Source organism: Ceratotherium simum, chromosome 24 (assembly GCF_057802395.1).
Source record: "Ceratotherium simum simum isolate JZ-2026a chromosome 24, ASM5780239v1, whole genome shotgun sequence".
Lineage (NCBI taxonomy): Eukaryota > Metazoa > Chordata > Mammalia > Perissodactyla > Rhinocerotidae > Ceratotherium > Ceratotherium simum.
Genome location: NC_141923.1, coordinates 715,489 through 742,890, shown reverse-complemented (window position 1 = coordinate 742,890; position 27,402 = coordinate 715,489).

The window sequence follows — 27,402 nt, the reverse complement described above, 5'->3', positions numbered from 1 at the left end:
TTGTGTGGTGACCATCAGCACATCCCAGGGACAGGGACTCTTTCAGGGCTGTGGTCTGTGTGGATGTGCCTCTCCAGGGACTCAGCACTGAAGGAGAGGACTGAAAGAATCGCGTCCTGAGGTAGACTATGCTTGAACCTGGCACACCTGTCCACCCATGACCTTGTCACCATGTGATCATGATTGTCCTACCAGAATGTCACGTGTGTGATGCTGGGCCAGAGACTGGGAACAGAATCCATCCTTGACTTTTATATCCTTACTTTCCCCAAGCACAATCCCAGTTTTCAAAAGTAGTGTGAAAGAGAACTTTTAGGGAGAACTCGACAGTCCAAGATCCCAAATCTGACAGCAACCAAATATTCCCAGATGACCCCACGACAGGCACTTCCAAAGAACAAAGAAACTCTTTATCTCCAGTGGAAAACGTGAATGAACAACAACGGTCTTTTGGCAAAATCCCCTCCCTGGAGCTTTCTCAAAGAGCACTTGGGATCTTAAAACCTTTGTGGAAAGAGTAGTGTCCCCATGAGAACATCATCCTTTGTCTCAGATTCCTGGCTCTTTGGTCTGAGGAGTCAGGAGAATCATCATCCCTGCATCTCCTCAGCCAGCACAGCTGCCCTCTCCCTCAGGGTTCTGACACACTCAGGATGTGGGTTGTCACACTGTGTCTCACGTAGGAATGCACGGCTGTGTCTTCAGATCTCAGACTTCTCAGCTTCATGTAGGCTGTGCTCGTGAACGTGTCACTGGTCATGGCGACTCTGCCCTCGATCTTCTGTGCATAGAGTGTGCCACCACTGCTTGGGTAGATCCATCCCATTACTCAAGCCCTTTTCCAGGGGCCTATCACACTCTCTTCATGTAGGAGCTGGTGAAGGTGTATCCAGATGCCTTGCAGGAGACCTTCTATGATGCCCTCCAGGCTTCCTCACCTCAGCCCCAGACTGCACCAGCTGCACTTGGGAGTGGACACCTGTGGAGATGAGACATGAGTGTGTGGAATCCTCCTTCACTGCTCCTGGTTCCCTGCTCAACCCAGGGACTGGGGAGCCGCTAACCTGTAGCCACTTCCCTAACCAGGAAGAGGGTTCTCCATCTCCAGTCCATGGTGAGGTGCTGTGCTCTCTGTGCTTCTGTAGGGGAGGGGGCGGTTGTTGGGTGATGCTCTCAGGAAACAGACATATCTATATGTACCTCAATAGACCCTGATCATTTGCATATTCATGAAGCAGCATACTTCATAGCTGAATTAGCTTTCATTCTTCAGCTCCAGAATTTCTGTTTGGTTCTTTGTGTAATTTCAGTCTCTTGTTAATGAACACATCAATTCATGTATTTTATTCCTGATTTCATTGAATTGTCTTTCTGAGTTTTCTTGTAACTTGCTGATTTTCTCCATAAATGCTATTTTGATTTCTTTATCATTTAGATCACAATATTCCACCCTTGAGCTCAGTTTCCTTTGATTCATTCATTGATTAAAAAGGGGGATGTAAAGGAGGAATGCCTTATGTAGCCATGTGCTGATGTCACTCGATTAGACATTTTATAGTAAACAATTTCATGGCATTTAATGCATTTACCACGTTGTGCTTCCCCTCCCCCCTCTATAACCTAACCTTCTTTTCTTGGCATATTCCCCAATCCATCATCTAGTCATGACACAGTGTGCATTTTTTATATTGTCATATTTAACTTGCTATGTTGTCATTTAGGATTTTTGCCTCTAGATTCATGGGAGACAGCAGCCTGTCATTTTATTTCTTGTAATATCATTGACAGGTTTTGTTTAACAGTTATACTGCTTACATACAACCAGTAAGGAAGTGTTCTCTATTCTCTGAAATAATTCGTGGTAAATGGTATTTTTTGTTTTTAAATTCACGGATTTTGAGACTATATGTTGTAAAGAAGTTGATTTCCACAAACTGACCTATAGTTGCAGTGCTGACCCAATCAAAGCTTCAGAACATCTGATGTTGTTGTTATTGAAGTTTTACACCAGATACCAACTGTTTGTGAGAATAAAAGTAGCCAAAAAATAGCCAAGAAACCTGAGGACGTTAAACAAATTTGTAGGACTTGGCCTACTTGATATCTAGAGAGATTACAGACTTGCAGTAATTCGGACAGTCTGGAATTGGTAGAAAGGGAGATGACTGAACCCACGGTACTGGACAGACAGGCTGGAAGCAGGCCTGGGCTGATGCAGTGGTCAGTGGCTCCATTGTGACAATGGTGCCCACAGTGCACGAGGAAAGTTTGCCTTTTTAGGGGGTAGCTCTGGGTCATTTGGATGTTTGAATGGGGAAAAATAAACTGTATCTCCCCTGCTAATCATACTACAAAAAATCAGTTCCAGGTGGATTGTAGACTTAAATCTGAAAACTAAAAAATTAGATCTTTTAGCCAACCATGTTGTAATTTTCATGCAATAAGTAGAGATTTTGTAAAAACAGGATCTAAAACACAATACAAATAAAGGAAAAGTTGGATAGATTGGATTTTAAAATTGAAACCTTCTGTTCATCAATGACACCATTATGAAAATGAATTTAGAAACAAAAAGATGGAGAAAGTTCTTCTATATATATATATGTATATATCCATCAAATGACTACGACACGCCAAACGAAATAGACCAAAAAACAACAAGGAGCAATATCCGGTATTGGTGAGGATGTAGGGCGGTTAGAATTTTCACGTGCTTTCGGTGTGAGAGTAAATTTGATGTGAATATTTTGAGAATTCGTTTGGCAATTGCCACTAATGCTGAAAAGAACGGTACTCTGTGACTAGAAGTTCCACACCTAGGAATGAGGTAGAAAATGGAAATTGCCCTTTTGTAGGTCAAACACAGTTAAATACCTGCAGAATTAAAAATTTGCTAATAACTCTATTTTTGACATATATATATCCAACAGAATTGCTTACATGTGTTCACTAAGAGATGTGAAAAATTTTGCTCCCAGCAGCATTTTGTATTAGCCAAAACCTGGACACCCCTGCATGTCGTCTCACAGTAGAATGTTTTCAGTGCACGTCACTGTCCATATGAAGCGCACCAACTTAGTGTGGATACAAATGAGCATCCCATCTTTGTGATCTCAGTTACACAAAGTCAAATATGGGCAGAACTAACCTATGGATTTGACATCCAGATGCCACTAGTTTGCAGTAGTCTGGATGGGACAAAAAGGGTTTTGGGGGCTCTGTGCTATTCTGAGTGTTGACCTGGGTTCTCCTCAAGGAGCTGTGTGCAGGTGGTAAAACCTATGGTACTGCGCACTGAGGACTGGCACTCTTTTCTGCACTACTCCTCCTCCACACCATTTTGCCTCAACAGTGATTGATGGGTGTGTAGTAACAAGACCTGATCTAAAGCCTTCTCCAAACAGCCTCCAGTGACAAGCCCTCCAGAATACTATTCCCTCCAGAAGTATGTTTTGAAACTTTCTTATCCTGACTTCTAGGAACAAAGGTCAGGCAAAAGGAAGATGGGAATGACCTTCAGTCACACTTTAGAGGCTGTGGTGGATCTCCTGAGATGGAAGGGCAGAAATGTCTGTCTTTGGGTCCTTTGTACACTTTATGGAAGAATTTGCTCCCCTTTCTCCTCCAGTCTCCCGTTCTGACCTGGGATTCCCTTCACTGCTTTGGTGAAGGGTCTTAATTTACAGTAAGGTAGCTGACTTGTTGTATGTGCCCGGAGGAGGGCAAATCATTGTCTAATTACATTGTTGGAGGCTCATCTTGGTATGTCATTTGGAGATCGGAATATTGATTCACTGTTGTTCATTCTTCTAGGGACAAGCCATTTTCCCGAATGAATAAACCCTATTAGTAGTGCTATCAGGCATCAAACCAGGAAAGAGAACAGATCTCAATAACCTAAGGTTAAACACATTTCGTGGTGAGCTATCTATGGAACCCATCCTCATCTCTATCCTGAGCTCAGTTCTCTTACAGTCCATCTACCACGTGATGAAGCCAGGCTGATGGAGAGATGAGAATCAAGGGGCTCATCTAAATACTCTGCAGACCTCTGGGTGACCTTGAGTCCCACAGGAACCACTGAGAGCTGGTGACCAAAAGGAGGTCTCCACTTCCCTCCTGACCAGTGAGTTCCTAGTAATAGGGCTCCATCTTGCTCCTCTCCACCTCCTGCCCAGCCAAGTGAGGCTGTGTCCCCCTCATAGCAGGCTTGACCAGGGCTCTGGAAACTCCTCCAGAGGGACCTGTGAGAGCCCAGACCACTTGGTCACTTTCCCTCCCTGTGCCCACACAGGGCTTGGGTCAAAGGGAACTCAACAATACGTGTGGGAATGTGGCACTGAGAATGAATAAAAGAAAAGGATAACAAATGGGTAGATTTCCTTAATGCACCGCAGGAACATTGAGAACTGGGGTGATGCTTCAGTTTGGTTTGCTTGTTATGAACACTGTGTCCTCCTGCCCATGTTTGTCACCACATATGTGAAAAACCCTGGTCTTTTATGCTTGGAACCAAGGAATGGTGTGTTAGAGGCAGCTGGGGAAGCAGTAACCCTCGAGAATAGTTATTTTATATTTTAGTGTGAAGAGGAATCAAACTTGGAAAGGAAATCCTTTCCTGGCCCATCCCTGCACCTGCCTCTGTGACTGGTTCTTGAGCTCAGGGGGTCCTGAGGGCCTCCTGGTGTCCTGGGCCCCCTGGTGGTCCTCAGTGCCCCCTGGTGGTCCTCAGTGCCCCCTGAAGCCCAGCCCCTGCTGTCTCCCACAGGGAGGTTTGTGTCTGGGCTCACACTGACTTCCCCTCACTGTGTCGTTTGCACAGCAATACACGGCTGTGTGCTCAACTCTCAGACTGTTTGTAAGCAGATGCAATGTATTCTTGGAGTTGTCTCTGAGATGGTGAATCGGCCCTTCACGCTGTCAGCATACTTTGTGCTACCAGCTCTACCAGTAATGGGTGAGACCCACTTCAGCACCTTCCCTGGAGTTGGGCAGTCCCAGCGCATGCCAGCGCTACTGAAGATGGCAGAGGATTCACAGCAGAGTCTCCTAGACGTACCAGGCTGCAGTGTCAGTTGCCCACACTGCACACCTGCAAAAAGAAAGACATCCTGGTCAGGAAACTCTCACACATCCACTGTTTTTCTCACTCATATCCTCTCACGTCGTCAAAGTCTCTTGTTCTCCATAAATCACCTCTTAAAATAGCAACAAGGAAAACCCAGCTCAGCCCAAACTCCGTGGTGAGTCGTCTGTCTTCAGTCCTGATCACCGAATGGGAACACCTGGGAATCCCGGGTCTGGTCTCCGCTCCCAGTGCTGCAGGGTCGGGGCTGGGCTGGTTTTCATCAGCAGAGGGAGGGCCCTATTTGCATATCCTCTGACTATATATGATGCTCAGGAGCTGGACACCAACATAAAGGGCTGAGCCCCAGAGGCTGATATGTCCAAGGGCACATATTTGGTGAGAATTAACCCCATTATCTGGGCCTGTGCTCCTCAATAGTGGACCCGACTGCCCCGTGAACCATCTCCAGGACAGAGTTCAGCAGGCCTAGTGATGTTTGGATAATCTCGTCCCTGTAATGAGAACATGTGTGAATTTTATGCATTCTACTATATACCTATGAATGTACACTGAAGCAACTCAGATGTATTTACAGAAGTTCCTGAAATTTCACATTATTATCCATCAGCCTATCAGTTTTTCCAAGCAATGATCCATTTTTTTACATGCAATAACATTAGTGATGAATAATTGACATTTAGTAAACTTCACAGTACCACAGTGTGCAGGCATTATCTAAATCTATGGGTATTTTATGGACCTGGTGTCAAGGAGCATAGTAGGAACAGCCCCACCCACTTCCCCTCTAAGTGTCGTCATGCCCAGTGACCCACTTGAGGAACTTGTAGTGCAGCCCAGCTCATTTAGGGTCTCAGGTAAGAGAGGATCAGGCAAGAAAACAACCACCTTCCTGGCTGGGACAATGGAGTGTATAACTAGGATGGTGCTGTGGTTTTACGATGGGGAAGGAAGAATATGTTTAGCTCTTTGTAAGCCCACTAGAGTATCTTTGGATCTGCTCAATTTTGATGACCTATGGACAAGTGCAAATCTGAATACACCACTGAGTGAATGATAACTAAATATATTCGTGTGTGAACACAGCAAAGGGAAAATGCAAGTCTATGTTGTCCGCCACATTGTATTTAATGAAATGACCATATGCCATGGACACAGGATCCAAAAACTAAAATCACCTCTTATTTCACCTCTCTGTCACCTACCAACTGACCATCCATAAGAAGATCAAACCATTCAGTATTCGAAAATAGACCCCTAATTTGTTTTAAAACATATGTCAGTTCAGCACAACTACATGATCTGTCTGCACTTGCCCTACAGCATCTCCACACCATGTCACACCCTGTGGAAATATTCCACTGCATCCTCCTCATGAGATGCTGAGGAGAAGACACCTGACCTCACCTCCATCTCCTCAGTCCCAGACCCCAGTGTGTCCCTCTCCTGAGCCTGCAGATGCTGAGCTACGTGAGCAGCTGGGTGGAGTGAGGGGGGATGTTCTCCTCTTCATGGGGTGGATGAGCATGAGGGTCTGGAGACAAAGATGCACCTGGAAAAGGGCCCACGGGCTGCAGACCCTGTAATACTGGATCCCGTGTAAATGTTGACATTGGTGCCCTCACCCCTGAGTGTGCTCTGGCTCCCTGACCTTCAAGAAGACCAACAGGACTGAAGTGTTGAGACAATGCTTTCTTGCCACTGGAACTTGGAGATACTGAGAAGCCTTGAGGGAGAGACATGGAGCTGATGGAGAGACTGAGGGCTTTCAACAACCACAAGGGCCATTTACACATGATCTCTCTACATAGACATCAAAGGTAAACTTTAAAGAAAAAGTAATAAAATAATTATTCAAATACGTTAAATCCAGAGTACCTGATATCAGTACAAAGCTCTTATGTAAGGTTAATTTGCTCACCTTGAACTGGAGATCAATGTATGTCTAAATTCATATAGTTATTGCCATGATTTTATAACTTAATATTATCCTAGTTTCTGGTCTTTGGGAACTTTGATTATTACATATGAGAGTTTATTTTAAAAAGAGAGGACATGTCTGTGTTTCCACACCTTTCAGGAAGCTGTAGGTACTGTCTGCATGTCAGGAAGAGGTTTACAGAGCATGGAGATAAAAACCCTTGACAGGAGACCAAGCCCTTAACCCACCCCCTCTGTGAGGACATGAGCTCAGTAGTTCCTGAGCAGCCCCTGGTGGTGCACAGCGCCCCCTGGTGGTCCTGTGCACCCCCTGGTGGTCTTGAGAGACCCTTGGTCATCTGAGCACCTGCTGCTCGATCCGAGCGCAACTTGTGTTTCCAAAGTCCCCTGGAGAGAAATAGACACTGTTTTTTGACCCTTCTGCTTTATCTAGCATACAATGGTGGGCACTTTCAATGTAAGTACTGTATGCCTTCTGTTCAAAAGATGTCTCCTCTCAGTTATTTCCCATCGACTGACCCCCTCACTCCGCTCCTTGCTGTAAATCCCCCGCTGTATTTGCTGTATTCAGGGGAGAGACCTGTTTCTTTCTCATACTTCAAACCCCCTATTGCAAGAGTCTTGAATAAAGTCTTCCTCACCATCTTAGCAAGCGTCAGAAGGACTTATTCTTTGTAAACAGAGACAGAAAATGAAAGAAAGTTTTTGGATTCTCAAAACTCTAATGACAGATCACAGGCTGATGAAGGGCTCAGCTTCCACCCTGTGGCACCTTTCAAGGAAGAGGAAGGGCAGATCCAAGTTTAGAACATCTGGCCCAGGGGTTGAAGACTGAGCCACAGAAGATTTTCCTCAGACCTTGAAACCTCATGGAGTTTGCCTACACGGATTTCAAAGTTGATTCACGCAGGGGATTCCTTCAAACTCCCATTTCATCTCTTTTGGAATGGAAATGTCCATAACTGTTATCATGTGCCTGCCCTGCAGTTGTGTTTTAGAAGAAGATAACTTGTTTTCTAGTATTGCAGGTAGGGAAAGGGAGGATTTACCCCAGGATAGATTATAGTCAAATTCTCACCCATATCTGATTTAGATGATTAAATTTAGGACTTTTGAGATGATGGTTCTTGGATAGATTTTGGACTTTATTTAATGCTTTAAGGATTGACATTTTGGGCCATATCCAAAGTGTTAAATATAATTGACCTGAGGGTTGGTGTAATTCTTTGAGGGCTGAGGGTGGACTGTGGCAGTGTGAGTTATTCTTTGAATCTGTGGATAGTGTTTTTTATGGCAAAAGGATCTTCGCCGAACTTGATTAATTTAGAGACCCTCAAATCCACATACTTTCTTGAATTATTTGGAAATGTAATCACAGTTGTTTATGTTAGAGGCAGGCAAGGGGAGATAAGACTGCAGAATAAGACGTAAACACTGTGCCACTGATGTAAGGTAATTTACTCCAGGCTGTGAAGATGGAGGAAGGGGCCATGAGTCAGGGGATACAAGGAACGCAGCTCTAGAAGCTGGGAGAGGCAAGAAATCCCAGACTCTCCCTGTCTGAATCATTTAAGGCTTTTATAGCAAAATAGGACAGCCCAGGTAGTTTATAAACAACAAGCATTCATTTGTCACAGTTCTGGAGGCTGGGACATCCAAGATCAAATTGTCAGCATGTTCAGCTTCTGGGGAGGATCCTCTTCCCAGTTCCTAGTTGGCAACTTCTTGCCCTGTCCTGACGTGGTGGAAGGGACAAGTGAGCTCTCTGGGGTGTCATTAGATAAGCACCAATCCCACTCATGAGGCCTCCACTCTCCTGTACTAAGCAACTCACAGTGACCCCATCTACTAAAATCAACATATTTGGAGGTTAGAATTCAACAGATGAATTTTGAGGGGAACACATCCCAGGCAACAGCACTCCCCTACAGTCTCTGGAGAAAGTATAGCCCTGCCCCCACCTTGATTTCAGGCGAGGGAAACTGATTTCAGGCTCTGACTCCAGACTGTGAGAGAAAAAATGTGTGTTGATTTATTTAAGCCTCAATTTTGTGGTAATTTGACACAGTGATCATAGGAAAGTCACACAGGGTGGGATGTGAGTGTCAGGTTATCAAGGGTTCCCACATGCTGCTCCCTGTTGTGTGGTCACCGTCAGCACTGCCCAGGGACAGGGACTCTCTCAGGGCTGTGGTCTTTGTGGACGCACCTCTCCAGGGACTCAGCACTGAAGGAGAGGACTGAAAGAATGAGGTGCTGACATAGAATGTACTTCAACCTGGCACAGCAGTCCACCCATGACTTTGTCACCATGTGATCATGATTGTCCTAGCAGAATGTCACCTGTGTGATGCTGGGCCAGAGACTGGGAACAGAATCCATCCTTGACTTTTATATCCTTACTTTCCCCAAGCACAATCCCAGTTTTCAAAAGCAGTGCGAAAGAGAAATTTTAGGGAGAGCTCTATGGTCCCAGAATCCGAAATCTGACAGCAACCAAATATTCCCAGATGACCCCACAACAGGCACTTTCAAAGAACAAGGAAACTCTTTATCCCCAGTGGAAAACATGAATAAACGACAAGAGTCTTTTGGCAAGATCCCCTCCCTGGATCTTAAAACCTTTGTGGAAAAGAGAAATGTGGCTGGCAAGCCCCTGGGGGCACGGCCCTGGTGTAGGAGGGCATTGGTGGTGTACGAGGAACACCAAGCTCTCCAACGCAGGCGGCCCTGGTGTCCACCGCGGCCTGCCCGGTGTCCGGTTTCCCCAGCTCGGGGGTCTCGCTGTTTCAGTCCTTCCCTCTGTTCCCCTCTCAGAAACTGTCCCAGGCTTGGCCATTGAGGGTCCTCCTCCCCCACCCCAGATCTCATCTCTGCTGGAATTTGTTGGTGGGTCTGGTGTTCTCACTGGCGAGGTTTCTAGAGGACTTCATCGTGAGAGGCTGGCTACCAGCAGTGGGCACGAGGAGTCTCTTCCTCTTCCCTCTGCGCCTGCCTCAGTGTGCCCACCCCCCATGGCCCAGGTGTCTCCCCGGTCTGGGTGCCTCTGAGATCCACCGTCCTGATCACTTTCATTCCCCACTTCCGGGTGACCTCCCCAGAGACTCTTGAGGTGTCTGCACTCACACGGCACCTCTTGTGCTCAGAAGACCTCAGCCTTTGTCCTGGGAGCTGGAGCCCTGTCCGCAGTGCTTTCCCCTCAGAAGGAAAGGAGATCCCAGAGCGGCTGCAGTGAGGTCTGCTGGCCAGACAGCTGTGTTTTCTGCTTGAACAGGATTCCAGAGCTCCCCTTTTGTCCATTGTCTTTGGGGGGTGAGCAGGCAGGCCAGGGCCTACCTCCCCGGGCCCAAAGATGTGGACGCCCAGGTGAGTGTGGTGCCTGGCCTGCAGACTTTGAGCCGGCTGTGGGGACCGTGCTTGGCCTGAGGGAGGGATGAGCTGTGAGCGGCGCAGGGGTGGCCTCTGCCACCTGGGATCCTAATATCATGGGATCCAAGTTCACTGCTGTCCAGGTCAGGCGTTCACTCAGTGACCGTCAGAGTACTCCCACATGAGTTAAATGGGGGAAGTCACTACTGCAGGCATGGACAGGGTGAGCTGCATCTGAGTTTGTGCAGAGGACAGGGACGTGTAAGAGGGAGAGTGACTGGCCAGGGAGGGGGTAGTGGGGATCCCGTGAGGGATCAGGAAGTGTGGTCCATGTAGACCCCACGGGGCCGCCATGTCCACTGGCTGGAATGAAGTGTCAGCTCTTTTCCTCACAGAGACTGGGGGCCGAGGCCCATCCTTCCGGGTGATTCCATCTCCGAGGAGCGGGTCTCAGTCCTGGATGGATTGTGGGGACACACGGACCTCAAAAGGAAGAGGCGGGATCTCAGGAAATGCTCTGAGGACGGGGCCGGGCTGTCAGGTGTTGGCTGTAACCCATGGCGGATTCTCCTTGCAGTGCTGGGATTACTCAGGCCGGCCTTTTAGGAGATCTGTGGTCATCGTGGGGATGCAGGGTTGGGTGCAGTCGTCTCTTGGTGAAGTGGTCTGGATGGACTCCCCTGGCCTGTGCTCTGTGATCTCAGTGCACACACACTGGCACAGAACGACTGTCACGAGAGGCCTCGGGTTCCAGCCTTCAGGGTTCCGGGACTCTGGGAGGGAGCGTTGTAGGAGGATCGGGCTGTGGGCCCGACCTTGGTGGGGTTTGCTGTGGGTTCCCAGGTCCAGGGGCAGGCAGGGCTGACCCTCAAGCACTTTGGGGAAAAGCTGTCACAAGGACGGATGACAGCTCTATTGTGGGTGTGCCGTGTAGTTGTAGTGTGATGGACATGTCCCAGCCCTGGGGTCTTGAAGGCTGGTGCAGCCGCCACTGAGTTCTCCGAGGCCAGTGCCTGGTTAGAGGCCGGGTCCTCAGTGTGGGTTTAGGCAGGAGGTGTGGGTGGGCTGGCTGCTCCGAGGGACTTTCCCTGGAGGCCACTCTCCGTGGCGGATACCTAGCACGGTGGGCCTCCTGGCCATGAAGTCAGCGAGACACCCCTCAACCGAGAGACTGCACAACCCTGCTATTCAGGGAGAGGCCCCTGGAGCCCTTTCAGGCCAGGCCAGGACTGGGACCCACCTGCCCCAGGATCAGTAGCAGACTTGAGGTGCACCCGCCCCCATGTGAACCCTGACTTCCCCCCTCATCGGTCGAGCTCCTATACAGCTAAGCACAGGCCCACCTCCAGTGTCCACTCCTGTCAGACTCCTTGATGGCCTCTGCTGTCCTTTTGGGAGCTTGATGTCTGAGGGTTTGCCCGGGACAAGCTCTGTCCTTCCTGATTCCTTTGTCCAGTGGTATTGAGAGCCACGGTGCCTTCTGCCAGCTTGCTGGGCTCTGTGTTTGTGGCTGTGAGTCGGGGTGGTCACAGCAGAGTTCTTTGAAGCCCCAATGGGGGTGAAGGCTGTGCCTGGACATGAGCCCATGGGGTGAGTGGCTGGGAGCGGCCCTAGAGTGAGTGTCTGGGTTCTGAGCCTGGGCAGCACTGCATCCCAGACTTGAGTCCCCATGGACCCCAGCAGGTTTTTGCTGCCGGGTGTGTCACTGTGGTAGTAGTTGTAGCCATAGCTACCGTAGTAACACAGTAGGAAGGACCTTGACAAAAAGCCCTGTGTGTGGCAGGAGGGTCCCCACCCTGCTGGAGCCTCCTGGCCCACGTGTCCAGAGGCGCTCGTCCACACAGGTGCCCCATGCATCAGTCTCCTCCATGATCGTAAGCAGAGGGGTGGTCAGGCTGCCATGCTCAGTCCGTGTTTCCCCAAGAAGGGCGTGGGAGACCCCCCTCTGAAGGTGTGGGCAGAAGCAAGCCTCCATGGGAGGAGCCCCAGGGCTTGGGGGACCCCAAGTCCTTTTAGTGTCCAGGCAGAGTTGAGCAGAGGCAGCTGCCCCAGAGGGCAGCCCCATCTCCTGCTGGTGGTCTCACACAGGCTCGGAGTCCGTGTCTGGATCAGGCCAAGGACTGGCCTGGGAGTGGGTGTCCATCCCTGGAAGATCCTCGTGTCTGAGTGTGCAGCAAGGGTCCTCAGTGGGCCCCCTGGGGACGTCGTTCATCCCAGCCCAACAGAGCTGCTGGGCTCTGGGGTGGACGGTCTAGCCACAAGAGTCCCAGGGATGTGGGCACATGGGTCCACCCCTTCTCCTGGAAGGAACATTTCCAAAATGAATTTCAGCCATCCTCCCCTGCAGGGGAACTCCTCCCACCTTTTTGGTACACAGAGGGACGAGCCCCAATTCGCTCGGGGCAACACATATGGAACTGGTGGTGTGGGATGTAGGGTGCTGTGGGTTACTGGGTCGTTAGGTGTGGGTTTGTTTATGGTATGAGCTAGTTTGGCATGTGGGGGATGTGGGTATGGGGTGGTGTGGGATGTTGGGTTTATGTGGTGGGGGTGGTGCAGGGCACACAGTAGCGTGGGTTACAGTGGTGTGTCCAGGTGGCCCAATGCCCATAGGGCAGGTGTAGTGCCAGCTCGTGAGGCTAGCCCTTTCGTTGTGTTGCCCCTGCCCAGCCACAGGGGCACAGAGGGTTCTGGCAGAGTGGGGTCTGTGTGCCTTCCAGCTGTGGGCCCCATCAGTCCTGAAGTAGGGAGCTTCCCGAGCTGCTGGACAGATGACAGTGGACGGTGGTCTGGGACCCTCCTGGTCTGAGAAGTCCAGCAGGGGTGCCCCTCGGAGGGAGGAGTGGCTGAGATTTAGGGGCTTTTTCTCAATTGGTTCATGGTCTGATGGACTTGGGCAGGAGCCTGGTGGTGGCCACCGAGCTGGGGAAGCGTGGGGGGTTGTGGGCCGTCCCTGTCCTGTCACCCCAGAGGGTTAGGGTTGTGGCTGCACTGCTGTGGGAGTCACCACACCCCTGGGATGTGGCCCCGTTCAGAATCCTGGGGGCATCGTCACTGCCTCAGGAGGACAGGGCTGAGGCTGGGGCTGTGGGGTTTTTGATGGACGCTGTGTCACTGTGGCCATAATAACTAGAACCAGAATAGTAATCCCACAGTGACACAGACCCACACCCAAACCCCTCCAAGGGGTGGGGTGGGTGGGAATCAGAGGTGGAGGGGCTGACCTGTGGACGAAGGCAGAGGCCAGGAGGCAAGAGGTGGCAGCAGGCAGGAGTCATTATTCTTGCTGCCACCGACCCTGGGACTCCAGCTCCAAATTTTGCTCCAGGTCCTGTGAGGGCTACTGAGGGAACAGCAGCAGCCTTAGCTCCACCTTGTCACAGGCCTCTGGCTCTGGCTTGGGTCAAGCACGGCCGAGTCTGAGCCCCTTTAGGCCCCTGAGTGGCCTCTGGGCCTCGACTCCATGGTTTATGTGGGTGACTGACCATCATCAGGCCCCCAGGCTCGGGTTTGTTCAGGGGCTTCTTCTCTCTGGAGCAGGGACTCTGGTCTATATCTAGTCCCCACACCGAATGCCCTTATAGAGAGTGCTGGCACCTACCAGGGGTTTCCTCGGTCAGTGTTGACGTTTGCTTTTCTCAAGTTGCCCAGGAGAGCCGGGGGTATTTGGCCCTTTGCTGGGTCTGCCGGCCCATGTCTCCGAGGGTCTTCAGGCCTGGGGAGCGAGTCTTTCCTGAGATTCTGCTTCCTCCACACCTGGTGCCCCTACCTAGGGCCATGCTGTGTCTTTTCTCTTTACTCTCAGGGGTGGCCCTGCTCCTGGGACCCCGGCTCATGATCCCTGGATTGCAGGTGGGAGGTGGGGTATAGTGCTAGAGAGCCGGGGCCAGCCCTGCAGTGAGCTGAAGCCACAGGACCAGGACCTGGTGCCCTTCCCAGCGCTGCCAGGTGATAAGTTTGAAAGATACATGTACATTAGATTTTTAAAAATCTGTTTACAAACAAGTGTCTGCACTTGGTGGCAATTTGCGGAGACAAAGCACAAGGGAGGCTGCTCTCCTTCCCTCTGCTCTCCTCATGCCCTGTGCCCCCCGGCCCCCCCCCAGAGATCTCAGACCCCCTCATGGTCTTAGGTGTCCCTCCTGGATTCCTCGTGCAAAGTCCCTTGCTCACCGCCTGCTGTCCCACCTCCTCTACGGGGCAGCAGGAGGTCCCCCTTTGCTTCTCTGGAGTCTCCTTTTCTATTATAATCAGTGCGCTACCCTCTGACCCCAGAGTAGAGATTTCTGGTCAGGATCCGGGTGTTTTGCTCGAGGATGGACGTAGTGGACCCGGGAGACTGTGTTGGGTGGAGCTTTTGAACAGGGGCTGTGTCACTGTGGGAGTAGCAGTAGGTACTATCACAGTACTGTCACGGTGACACGCCCCCACAAATTAATCTTGCCTGGCCCTCTGCCCTTGTCACCCCTGTTGGCTCCAGCTGGCTCTGGGGGACACCCTGTGTTTCCAGTGTTTTCTGCTCTGAAACTTGGGGTGAGTGGGGAATGAGCCTGTGGAGCCTCTGTGTGTCCAGAGGCGGCTCTGCACAGGGCCTCCTGTGTTCACTGGTTGGTGAGTCCCCAGGCGGCACAGCCCTGGTGTAGCAGGGGTCTTGGTCTGGACGAGCAACACCCGCTCTCCTGTGTAGACAGCCCTAGACGCACCTGGCCCCTTGTGTCAGCCAGTTTTCCTGGCTCAGAGGTTACGGCTGTTTCTGTTCTGCCCTCTTCCTGTCTCGGGGGGCCCCTACCTGTATGGCACAGGTGTTTCCCTGGTCTGGGTGTCGCTGAGATCAACTGTCTTGGACAATTTCATTGCCTGGCTCTGGGTGAGCGTGGACTTCCTTCCCAGAGACTCTCGTGGTTGCCCCGTACTCCCAGGGCACCTCCTGTTGAGGGCACCTCCTTTGCTCAGATGGTCTCAGCCTTCTGCCTAGGAGTTAGAGCCGGAGCTGCCTGTCATCAACAGTGCCGCCTTCCCGAGGGGCCAGGTGCTCCCCAGAGCGGCTGCAGTGAGGTCTGCTGGCCAAACAGCTCCATCTGCCCCTTCAGACAGGAATCCAGAGCTCCACATGTGTCCTCTGTATGTGGGGGTGAGCAGGCAGGCTGGGGCCGCCTTCCCATGCCCAAAAGGTGGATGCCCAGGTGTGTGTGGTGGTTGGCCTGCAGCCTTCGACCCAGCTGTGCGGACCACGCTTGGCCTGTATGGGGCCACCTGTGAGGGGCTCGGGAATGGCCTCTGTCGCGAGGGATCCTAGTAGACTGGGCTCCGAGTTCACTGGGCCCTTGCCGTCCAGGTCAGGTGTTCACTCAGTGACCGTCAGGGGCATTACACATGAGTTAAATGGTGGAAACAGGTTCTTTCAGTCACTATTGATGGCAGGGACAGGATAAGCTGCATCTGGGTTTGCACAGAGCACACGGGCGTGTCGGAGGGAGAGTGAGGGGCAGGGAGGGGGGAGCGTGGCTCCCACGAGGAATCAGGAAGGGTGGTCCATGTAGACCCCACGAGGCTGCTTGTCCGCTGGCCGAAATGAAGAGTCGGCTCCTGTCCTCACAGTGACTGGGGGCCAAGGACCATCATTGCTGATGATTCTGTCTCTGAGGAGCAGATCTCAGTCCTGGATGGAGACACTCCTGGGTTGTGGGGACACACGTACCTCAAAGGGCAGAAGCGAGATCTCAGGAAATGCTCTGAGGAGGGCTCCGGGCTGTGTCTGGTTCGGCTGGAACAACGGCAGATTCTCCCGGCAATGCTGGGCTTTCTCAGGCCGGGATTCATGGGGGCTGGGGTCTTCCAGGGGATGCAGGCTTGGGCTGCTAGCAGCCATGCTGGGGTACAGTTGTCTGTTGGTGCAGGGGTCTGGATGGAGACCCCATGCCTGGGTCTGGGATGTCCGTGCACACACACGGGCACACTATGGCTCTCATGAAAGGCCTCAGGTTCCAGCCTTAAGGGGTCCAGGTCTCTCGGAGGTGGCATTGTAGGAGGACCTAGCTGTGGGAGGGAGCTTGGAGGGGTTTGCTGAGGGTCTCCCAGGGCCGAGGCCAGGGAGGGCTGACCTTCAAGCCCTTTGGGGAAAAGTTGTCACCAGGACAGATGACACTCGAGTGTGGGTGTGCTGTGTAGTTGTATCATGAGTGACACGTCCCAGCACTGGGGTATCTGAGGCTGGAGCAGCCCCACTGCGTTCTTCGGGGTGGGCACCTGGTTAGAGGCCAGGTCCTCAGTGCATGATTGGGCAGGAGTTGTGGGTGCACAACCCCACTCCTGGAAAAGAGGGCCCTGGAGTCCTCTTGGGCCAGTCCAGGAATGCAACCCAGCTTCCCCAGGATCAGCAACAGACAGGGAGTTGCTCCCACATCCCGGGAACACTGTCCCCCAAACCTTGGGCGAGTCCTATGCAGCTAGCACAGGCCCAACTCCAGTGTCTGCTCCTGTCAGCCTCCCCGAGGGCCTCTGTGGGTCCTGTTGAGAGCTTGACCTCTGAGGGTTTGCCTGGCACAGGTGCTGTCCTCCCTGACTCCTTTGGCTCGTTATGTTGAGTGCAGGGCGGTTTCTGCCAGCTTGCCAGGGTCTAAGCGTCTGGCTGTGGGGTCAGTGTGGTCACTGCAGAGTTCTTTGAAGACCCCATGGGGCTGAAGGCTGTGCCTGGACATGAGCCCATGGGCTGAGAGTCTGGGTTCTGAGCCTGGGAGCAGCCCATCATAGACTTGAGTCCCCTCGTATCCCAGCAGGTTTTTGCTGCCGGGTCTGTCACTGTGGTATCAGCCATAGCTGTAGCCTCTATATTAACACAGCAGGAAGGTCCTTGACAAAAAGTGTTGCATGTAGCAGGAGGGGACCCACCCTGCCAGAGCCTCCTGGCCCACGTGACCAGGGGGGCCCATCCTCACAGGTGCCCAGTGCATTTGTCACCTCCATTATTGTGAGCAAGTTGGGTGGTCAGGCTGCCACCCTCAGCCCCTGTCTCCCCAAGAAGGGTGTAGGTGACCCCCCAATGAAGGGGTGGGCAGAAGCAATCCTCAATGGGGGAAGTCTCAGGCCTTGGGGGGCACCCCCAGTCCTTTTATGGTCGAAGCAGAGCTGGGCAGAGGTAGATGCCCCAGAGGGCGGCCCCATCTCATGCTGGTAGTCTCACACAGGCTCAGGGTCTGTGTCTGGATCCAGTCGAGGACTGGCCTGGGGGAGGGTGTCCATTCCCTGGAAGCACCTCATGTCTGAGTGTTCAACCAGGGTCCTCAGTAGGCTCCCTGGGGAGGTTGGGTTCAGGCCAGTCCCACAGGGCTGCTGGGCTCTGTGGTTGATGGTACAGCCAGGTGAGTCCAAGGGACGTGGGCACATGTGTCTACTCCTCTTCCTGGATGGAACATTTCCAAAATCAAATTCAATCCGTTGTGCCTGAAATGGTGCACCGCCCACCTTCCTGGTACGAGGGAGCAGGGCCCCAACCCACTGGCGGAAGGGCATAGGGACCGGTGGTGTGGGGTACTAAGTAGCATGGATTTGGAGTGCTCTGGGATGTAGCGTGTGGGATTCGCAAGGTGTGGGCTGGTGTATGGCCCAGGGTGCTGTGGGATGTGGTGGATATGGGGAGTGGGGGTCCAGTGATGTGATGTATGTGGTTAACGGGATGTGGGGTTTGTGCAGTATGGGGTGCTGTACTGTATGGGGGAAGTCGGGTATGGGGTGGTGTGGGGGTTGTGTGGTGTGGGGTAAACAGTGGTGTGGGAAACAGCTAATGTGGCCAATGGCCACCGGCTGAGAGTAGTACCTGCCCCACATTCGTGTTATCGCTGCCCAGCCAGGCCGGCTGCAGGGTCCTGGCAGAGTGGGGTCAATTTTCCTTCCAGCCCTGACCCTTACTGTCCCAAGGGTGGGAACTTCCTGAGCTGCTGGCCAGATGCCAGTGGACGGAGACCTTGTGCCCATCCTGGCCTAGGAGGTCCAGCAGGAGTGCCCCTTGGAGGGCGGTCTGGCTGAGATCTGGGCGGTTCCTGCTCATTGGTTTCACGGTCCGACAGACTTGGACAGCAGCCTGGTGGTGGCGACGGCCACCGTGTTGGGGAAGCGGGGGGGTTGTGGGCCTTCCCTGTCCTGTGGCCCCAGCGGGTTTCGGTTCCGGCTGCACCACTGTGGGAGTCACCACTCCCACGGGATGTGGCCCTGCTCAGAATTCTGGGACGGAGTCACTGCCTCGGAAGGGAGGGCGTAAGCTCGGGCTGCAGGAACAGGGTATTTGGTGGGTGCTATGACGCTGTGGGCATAATCATATGTAGAATAGTAATACCACTGTGACACAGACCCACCCCCAAACCCCTTTGAGGGGCTCGGTGGGTGGGAATCAGGGGTGGAGGGGCTGACCTGTGGACGGTGGCAGATCCCAGGAGGCCAGAGGCGGCAGCAGGCTGGAGTCATTATAATTGCTGCTGCTGACCCTGGGACTCCGGCTCCCAACTCTGCCCCAGGTCCTGTGGGGGCCACTGAGGGAATGGTACCAGCCTTAGCTCCACCAGGACACAGGCCTCTGTGTCCACCTCCCTGGCCATCTCCTTTACTGTCCGTCTGTGTCTCTGTTTTGTCTAAAGCCTTTGGGGAATTCTCGGCCATGGTGACAGGAGACTCCAGTGATTCTCCAGGAGGCCTGCTCTTCTCTGGATGCAGCTTCAGGCCTATCTGGTTCAGCAGGGCCTGAAGCAGGTGCAGGGGAGTAGCTGCAGGTGCACAGGAGGAGGTGCAGGTGCAGGGGAGGAGGTGCCATTGCAGGGGAGGAGTTAAAGGTGCGGCAGAGGAGGTGCAGGTGCAGGCGAGGCCCAGGTATGTGGATGCCCAAGTTTGAGGAGGCCCTGGTGTCTCTCTTTCCCAACCCCACATCCCTTCTGCTCTGCTTGCCTTGACGGGTGGTCCCTGCTGGAGCACCCAGAGCCCTGTCAGGGGGACGTTTGCTGCAGCAGCACAGGGCCTTGCCTCCTGAGCACACACGGCCCTCCTGAGCATTCACAGTTCCAGGCCTGGAGCACAGCTAAGTCTAAGCCTAGTAGAGCTCCTCTGTGCCCTGTGGGCCTCCACTCCACGGTGAATGTGGGTGACTGACCGTCATGAGGCCCGCCAGCTCTGGTTTGTTCAGGAGCATTTTCCCTCTGGAGCAGGGATGCTGGTCCACATCTAGTCCCCCCTCGGAACCACCCGGAGCTTCTAGAGAGAGCCGGCATCTGTCGGGGATGCCCGGGTCAGTGTTGGCATCTGTTTTCCTCAAGTTCCCAAGGAGTTCCTGGAGCCCGAGGGCTGGCCCTTTGCTGGGACCCCCACCCTGCCAGCCCCTGTCCCGAAAGGTCTTCAGGCCTGGGGAGCGAATCTTCTCCAGAATTCTGCCTCCTTCGTACCTCGCTGTCCATCCCATGGTAAGGCTGTGCGTTTGCTCTTTAGTCTTTTTACTGGCCACTAACATAGGTTCTTCACCCGCCACACAAGAAAGAGACCAAAATGAAAACTGGAACGCCAGGCTTGTTGCAAGGTAATGTTTTATTTCGGGTAACGTCAGTCGGAAGAGGGGAGTAAGCCCTTGGTCATCTCCTCCAAAGATGGGGGTGTGCGTTTTTACAGGTTTTCAGGAATGTGGCTGCTTGTGGGGAGGGGGAGCCTGTGGCCTTGCTGGTTGGCACCTTCCCTTCAGCCTGTGTTGGCCTTGGGAGGCTGCTTGCAGGGAGGGAGACAGCGAAATGAGGGAACCGCAGGTGGTCGTCCTTTGTCCTGTGCTTCTGTGATGGGCCCTGGATGCTGGTGCCAGTAGCTGGGGAGCTGGGTGCTGGGAGGATTCAGCTTCTTGACATTCTCTGGATATGCGTTTCCCTGTAACAAACTTCAAGGATACAAAGGTTAGAGAGACCAATGTTTACATATGAATGCACCTTAGAGAAGCAGGGAGAGGGGAGGAGTGCTCTGGGTTTTATCCTCATATATGCTGGGTTTAACGTAGCAGACCTGATGTCAGGGCCGGCATCACTCTCAGCGGGCAGCACTGCTCCAGGGATGCTGACCCATGTCCCCTGGGTTGTGGTGGCCGATAGTGGTGGCAGAGCCTATCTGGCCCAGCCCTGCAGGGTTGCGGGTGGCAGTGGCTGTGTGGAGCCTGGTCCAGCCCCACAGTGGGTGGAAGCCACGGATCCAGGACCTAGTGCCCTTCCCAGCACCGCCAGGTGGTAAGTTTTAAGGATATATTTCCATCAGATTTTAAAAAATCTCTTTACAAACGTGTGTCAGCACATGGTGAGAATTTGATGAGACAAAGCACAGGGGAGTCCGCTCTGCTTTTCTCTGCTTCCTCATGCCCCACGGGCACCGCTGCAGAGATCTCAGGCCCCCTCATGGTCCTAGGTGTCCCTTTTGAATTCCCTGTGCAATGTCCCTTGCCCCTGCCTGCTGTCCCACCTCCTCTATGGGGCCGGTGGGATGTCCTCCTATGCTTCTCTGGAGTCTCCTTTTCCATTATAATCAGTGAGCTGCCCTCTGACCCTGGGTGACAGATTTTGGTCAGGATCCAGCTGAGTTTTTCTTCGGGCCGGACACGGTGGCCCTGGGAGCCTGTGTTGGGTGGAGCTTTTGGATGGGGGCTGTGTCGCTGTGAGCAGTGCAGGAAGTACTATTACAGTATTGTCATTGCGACAAACACCGCCACAAAATACTCCCGCCCTGCCCTGTCCCCGCTCCACCGTTGCAGGCTCAGGAGTGCTCTGGGGGGACAGCGTGCATTTCCAGTGGCTTTTGCTCTGAAACTCAGGGTGACTAGCGGATAAACCCACCCGAACCTTTGAACCTTTGTGGGTCCAGAGGTGGCTCTGCACAGGGCATCCTGCAGTCGCTGGCTGGAGAACCCCGGGGGCATGGCCCTGGTGTAGGAGGGTCTTGGATGTGGACGAGTAAGACCCTGTTCTCCACTATAGACAGCCCTGGTGTCCACCAAGTCTGATTGGCTGCTGGTTTCCACAGCTCGGGGGTTCTAGCTGTTTCCATTCTGTTCTCTGGGCCCCTCTCAGAAACTGTCCCTGGCGTAGCCAGCGAGGGTCTGCCTCCCCCACCCCGGTCTCATCTCTGTTGGAATTTAATGATGAGGCTAGTGTTCTGACCCATGAGGTTTTCCATTGACAGGCACCTGGGCACGGCTGACTCATCCTGACAGGCCGGCTGCCAGTGGTGGGCACGAGGAGACTCCCTGCCTCTTCCCTCTGCCCATCCTTCGGGGAGGCCCGTACCCGCACTACGCAGGTGTTTCCCTGGTCTGGGTGTCCCTGAGATCAACCTTCCGGGACATGTTCATTCCCCGGCTCTGGGTGAACCTGGACTTCCTCCCCAGAGACTCTTGCAGCCTCCCAACCCCCAGGACACCTCCTGTGCCCACAGGGCCTCAGCCTTCCACTTTGGAGTCAGAGCCTGGGCTGCCCGTTGTCCACAGAGCTGCCCTCCTGAGGGGCAGGTGGGTTCCCAGAGTGGCTGCAGTGATGTCTGCTGGTCCGATGGCTCTGTCTGCCCCTTCAGACAGGATTCCAGGGCTCCGGAGGAGCTGGTGCCTTTGGGGGGCAATCAGGAGACCTGGGTCTCCCCAAGAGGCGTGGGGAGGTGGATGCCCAGGTGAGTTCTGGACCCAACCTGCAGCTCCTAAGCCAGCAGGAGGATCAAGGCTTGGTCTGAAGTGGGCTGGCCTGTGAGGGGCTTGGAGATGGCTTCTACCACCTGGGATCCTAATGGCGTGGGATCCAGTTTCCCTGGGCCCTTGCCGTCGAGGTCAGGTGTAACTCAGTGAACGTCACGGGCCTTCAATGTGAGTTAAATGGTGGAAACTGGATCTTTCGGTCACTACTGATGGCAGCGACAGGGTGAGCTACATCCGGGCTTGCACAGAGGACAGGGGCAAGTCAGAGGGAGAGTAAGGGGCGGGGGGGGGGAGCAGGGCTCCCGAGAGGGATCAGGAAGGGTGTTCCGTATAGACCCCACGAAGCCTCTGAGTCTGCTGGCTAGAATGTGGAGTTGACTCCTGTCCTCACAGACACTGGGGGCCGAGGCCAATCCTTCCTGGTGATTCCGTCTCTGAGTAGCGGGTCTCAGTCCTGGATGGAGATACTCCTGGGTTTTGGGGATACTTGCCCGTCAAAGGGAAGAGGCGGGATCTCAGGCAATGATCTGAGGGTTGGGCTGTGGTGTCAGGTGTTGGCTGGAACCAATGGCACTTTCTCCCAGCAGCACTGAGCTCTCTTGGGCCAGCTTTTTAGGGGATGATGTCGTCCTGGGGATGCAGCCTTGGGCTGCCAGAAGCCGTGCTGTGGTGCAGTCATCTCTTGGTACAGGTGTCTGGATCGAGTCCCCCTGGCCTGTGCTCTGGGATCCTGGTGTGCACGCACGGGCACAACATGGCTGTCACGAGAGGCCTCAGGTTCCATCCTTCAGTGATCTGGGGCACTGGGTGGGGGTGTGGCATGAGGACTGAGCTGTGAGTTGGCCCTCTGAGGGGTTTTCTGAGGGTTCCCAGGGCCGAGGGCAGGCAGAGCTGACCCTCAAGCCCTTTGGGGAAAAGTTGTCAAGAGGACGGATGACAAGTGTAGGTGTGCCGTGCAGTTGTAGTGTGAGGGACATGTCCCAGCACTGGGGTCTCTGATGCTGGTGCAGCCGCCACTCGGTTCTCTGGGGCTGGCGCCTGGTTGGAGGACGGGTCCTCAGTGCATGCTGGGCAGGAGGTGTGGGTACGCCGGCTCCTCCGAGGGGCTTTCCCTGGAGGCCACTCACTGTAGGAGGATATCTAGCACTGTGTTCATCCTGGCCATGACCTTAGTGAGTCCCCCCCTTGACCGAGAGCCTGCACAACCCCGCTCCTGGGGGAGAGGCCCCTGGAACACTTTTGAGTCAGGCCAGGAATGGGACCTACCTGTCTCAAGGTCAGCAGCAGACTGCTAGGTGCTCCTACCCACAGGGAACACTGTTCCCCCACCTATTGGGCGAGCTTCTCTGCAGCTGAGCCCAGGCCCAGCTCCAGCATCCGCTCCTGTCAGCCTCCCCGAGGGCCTCAGAGCATCCTGTCGGGAGCTTGACCTCTGAGGGTTTCCCAGGCACAAGCTCTGTCCTTCCGGATTCCTTTCGCTGGTGGTGTTAAGTGCAGGGCAGTTTCTGCCAACTTGCATGCCTCTAGGCGTGTGGCTGTGGGGACAGTGTGGTCACCACAGAGCTCTTTGTAGCCCCCATGGGGTGAAGGCTGTGCCTGGACATGAGCCCATGACTGAGAGGTTGGGAGTGGCGCTGGAGGCTCAGGGTCTGGGTTCTGAGCCTGGGGAGCACTGCATCCTGGACTTGAGGCCCTGCAGACCCCAGCAGGATTTTGCAGCCGGGTCTGTCACTGTGGTAGTAGCCGTAGCCATAGCTATCATAGTAACAGGGTTGGAAGGAGCTTGGCAAAAAGCCCTGCATGTGGCAGGAGGGGCCCCTCCATGCCGGAGGCTCCTGGCCCATGTGTCCAGAGGCTCCCGTCCACACAGGTGCCCAGTGCATCTGTCTCCTCCATGATTGTGAGCAGGTGGGGTGGTCAGGCTTCCAACCTCAGCCCCTGTCTCCCCAGTAAGGATGTGGATGACCCCTCCACTGAAGTGGTCGGCAGAAGCAAACGTCCATGGGAGGGGGTCCAAGGCTTTGGGGAACCCCAAGTGCTTTTAGGGTCTAGGCAGAGCTGGGCAGAGGCAGCTGCCCCAGAGGGCAGCCCCATCTCCTGCTGGTGGCCTCACACATGTTTGGGGTCCATATCCGGATTCTGCTGAGGACTGGACTGGGGGAGGCTGTCCATTTCTTGAAACTCCTTGTTCCCGAGTGTACAATGAGGGTCCTCAGTGGGCCCCCGGGTAGGTGAGGTTCAGACGAAGATGACAGGGTAGCTGGGATCTAGGGTGGACGGTGCAGCTAGGTGAGTTCCAGGGATGTGGGCACATGGGTCCAGCCCTTCTCTTGGAATGAATGTTTCCAAAATCAAATTCAATCAGCAGCCCCTGAAGCGGAACCCCTCCCACCTTCCTGGTACCTAGGGCGCAAGGCCCCAATTTGCTTAGGGCACTGCATGGGGCACAGGTGATATGGGTGGTGGGGTGCTGTGGGGTACTGAGTATTTAAGAGTGGGGTTGCATGGGGTATGAGGTGTTGTGAGTGTGGGGTATGTGGGCTGTGAGGTGTTGAGAGGTGTGGGTGGTTTGGGGTACGAGGTAGTGTGGGATGTGGGGTACGGGGTAGTGTGGGTTGTGGAGTTGGTCAGGCATGGGGTGGTGTGAGTGTGTTGGGTTCCTGTGGTGAGGGTGGTATGGAGCGCACAGTGGTGTGGGGAGTGTTTGCTGTGTCCATGTGGCCCAGTGGTCACAGGGCAGGTGTAGTGCCAGCTCGTGAGGCCAGCCCCACCTTTGTGCTGCCACTGACCAGCCAGGGAGGCTCACAGAGTCCTGGCAGAGTGGGGTCTCTGTGCCTTTCATCCCTGGCCCCCATGTGTCCTGAGGAAGGGAACTTCCCGAGCTGCTGGCTGGATGCCCGTGGATGGTGGCCTTGGGGCCCTCCTTGTCTGGGAGGGCCAGTAGGGGTGCCCATTGGAGGGGGATCTGGCTGAGGTTGGGCGGCTTTGGCTCGTTGGTTTCATGGTCTGATGGACTTGGACAGGAGCCTGGCGGTGGTGACAGCTGCTGTGTGGGGGATGTGTGGGGTGCTGTGGGCCATCCTTGTCCTGTGTCGCCAGAGGGTTTGGTTCTGGCTGCACTGCTGTGGGAGTCACCGCACCCTGGGATGTGGCCCCGTCCAGAATCCCTGGGACGGCGTCACTGCCTGGTGAGGGCAGGGCTGTAGCCTGGGCTGCAGGGACGGGGTGTTTGACGGGTGCTGTGATGCTGTGGTCATAGTCACGTGTGGAAGAGTACTACCACAGTGACACAGACCCACCCCCTCCGCGGGTGGGTGGAGACCTGGGATGGAGAGCCTGACCTGTGGATGGAGGCAGAGCCCCAGGGAGGCTGTGGGGTGGACTCAGCCAGCGGGTGTCCTGCTGGGAGCACCAGGAGACCCCTCCAGGCAGGTGGCAGCAACCATGCCCACCCCCATCCTGAGGCTCTACAACCACGTCGGACTTGTGTCTGTGCCCACTGTGCTGAGCAGAGCTGCTACGGGGAACAAGGGAGCTGGGTGTTCCGGCTTTGAGCTGGACGTGTTCCCAGACTCTTCTTTCAGAAATTTCTGCCTCTGCCTTTCTGTAGGACCAGCTGGGGGTTTCACAGGCTGTAAAGCAAGGTGGCCGTTTGTGGGTGATATTCTGGTGAGGGCAGGATTCAGAGAGGATGGAGGCGAGTTGTGTGAGCGATTATGTGAGAATGAGAGAGTGGGAGTGCTCATGACTGTGTGTGAGTGAGCAAGTGGGTGTGTGCAGGAATGAGTAATTGAGTGTGAGTTTGTGAGCGAGCAAGTGAGTGTGCAGGAGTGTGTGTGAGTGTGAGCAAGTGTTTGAGTGAGAAGTGGGTGCGTGCAGGAGTGTGAGAGTGAGTGAGTGTGAGTGTTGCTCCAGTACACAGTAAGCGAGGTGTGGGCTTCCTGGTGGTCCTCAGCATCCCAGGCCCAGAGGCTCACCCTGCATCCAAAATGACGTGGTCATTGTGTCTGTGGGCTCTGAGGTTATCTTCTTGACTTAACATAAGTATTGCCATGTTTGTCCGCTCGGTGACCCTGGGAAACCAGCCACACTAAAAGAATGCAGAGCAGCTGCTTGTGGTGGGAACTGGCCCTTCCCCCACAATACTAGCTGCAATTATTTAGGTTATAAAACTCCTGGGATGTCCAGGACAGGCCCAGACCAGCCAACTGTGTCGGTCTGACATAAGTCCCGGGAGTTACAGTGCACGTACTCATGCGATAACAGCGCGAAGGAAAAATACCAAAAGTTCCCATAGAGATGGTCTCTAAGTAGAAACATGCATAAAAGCAACTCACAATTCTGCTTGGGCGAGATTCTCACCTGTGGGGGGCATGCCTTTCCCAGGACCTCTGTTGATCAGCACTCCCGCCTAGCCATGTTAACTCAAGGGACTCTCCACAGTGTAAGGGCGTGGATGTTGTAATTACCTGATCTGATGTTTTTCTCTCAGTTCACCTGACATTTCTCTTTTTGATCGATCTGATGTTATTTCTCTTTTTGATCGATCTGATATTATTTCCCTTTGGTCAGTCTGACGTTTCCCATTTCGGTCGACCTGATGTTTTTCCCTCTTGTTATTTGACCTATATGAATCTGTTCTGTCTCGGTCGATCTAACGTTTCCCTTTTCGGTTGACCTAATGTCGTTTCCTCCTTTTATTTGACCTATTTGGATCTGTTTGCAGGCTTTCACCTTTACCCTTCCCTATATAATAAAATGTACATTTGGTCCATTCGTCTGGGTTGGAAAGTCTCTTTTTACGTCTCTGATCGAATCCACCGAATCTCTCAAAACACTTCTCTACAACCTCGTGCTTCTGGGAGGCCGGGAGTCCCAGGGCATCCTCACTGGAAGGCTCCTGACGCAGCATGGCCCCACTGTGCCCAGGCGGGTCATTCATGGCCATCCTGTGTCACTTCCCTGAGCCCACCAGCAAGGTACAATCACCCAATGCTCTTCAATTCCAGCTACTAAAAATGGGAGAAGCCCTAGCCAGCCCTGATGGCCTAGTGGTTAAAGTTCAGTGAGCTCCACTTCGGTGCCTGGGCTCGGTTCCCATTGTGGAACCACACTGTTCAGCTGTCAGTAGCCATGCTGTGGTGGTTGCTCACATAGAAGGTCTAGAAGCGTTACTGGATACGTACCCAGGTTCTTTACCTGCCACATAAGAGGGGCCAAATAAAACTGGAATGCCAGGCTTATGGCAAGGAAAGAGTTTTGATTTTGGGTGAGGTCAGACGGGAGGCTAAAGGTCTCAAATTTTTTTTGTCTCCCCAAA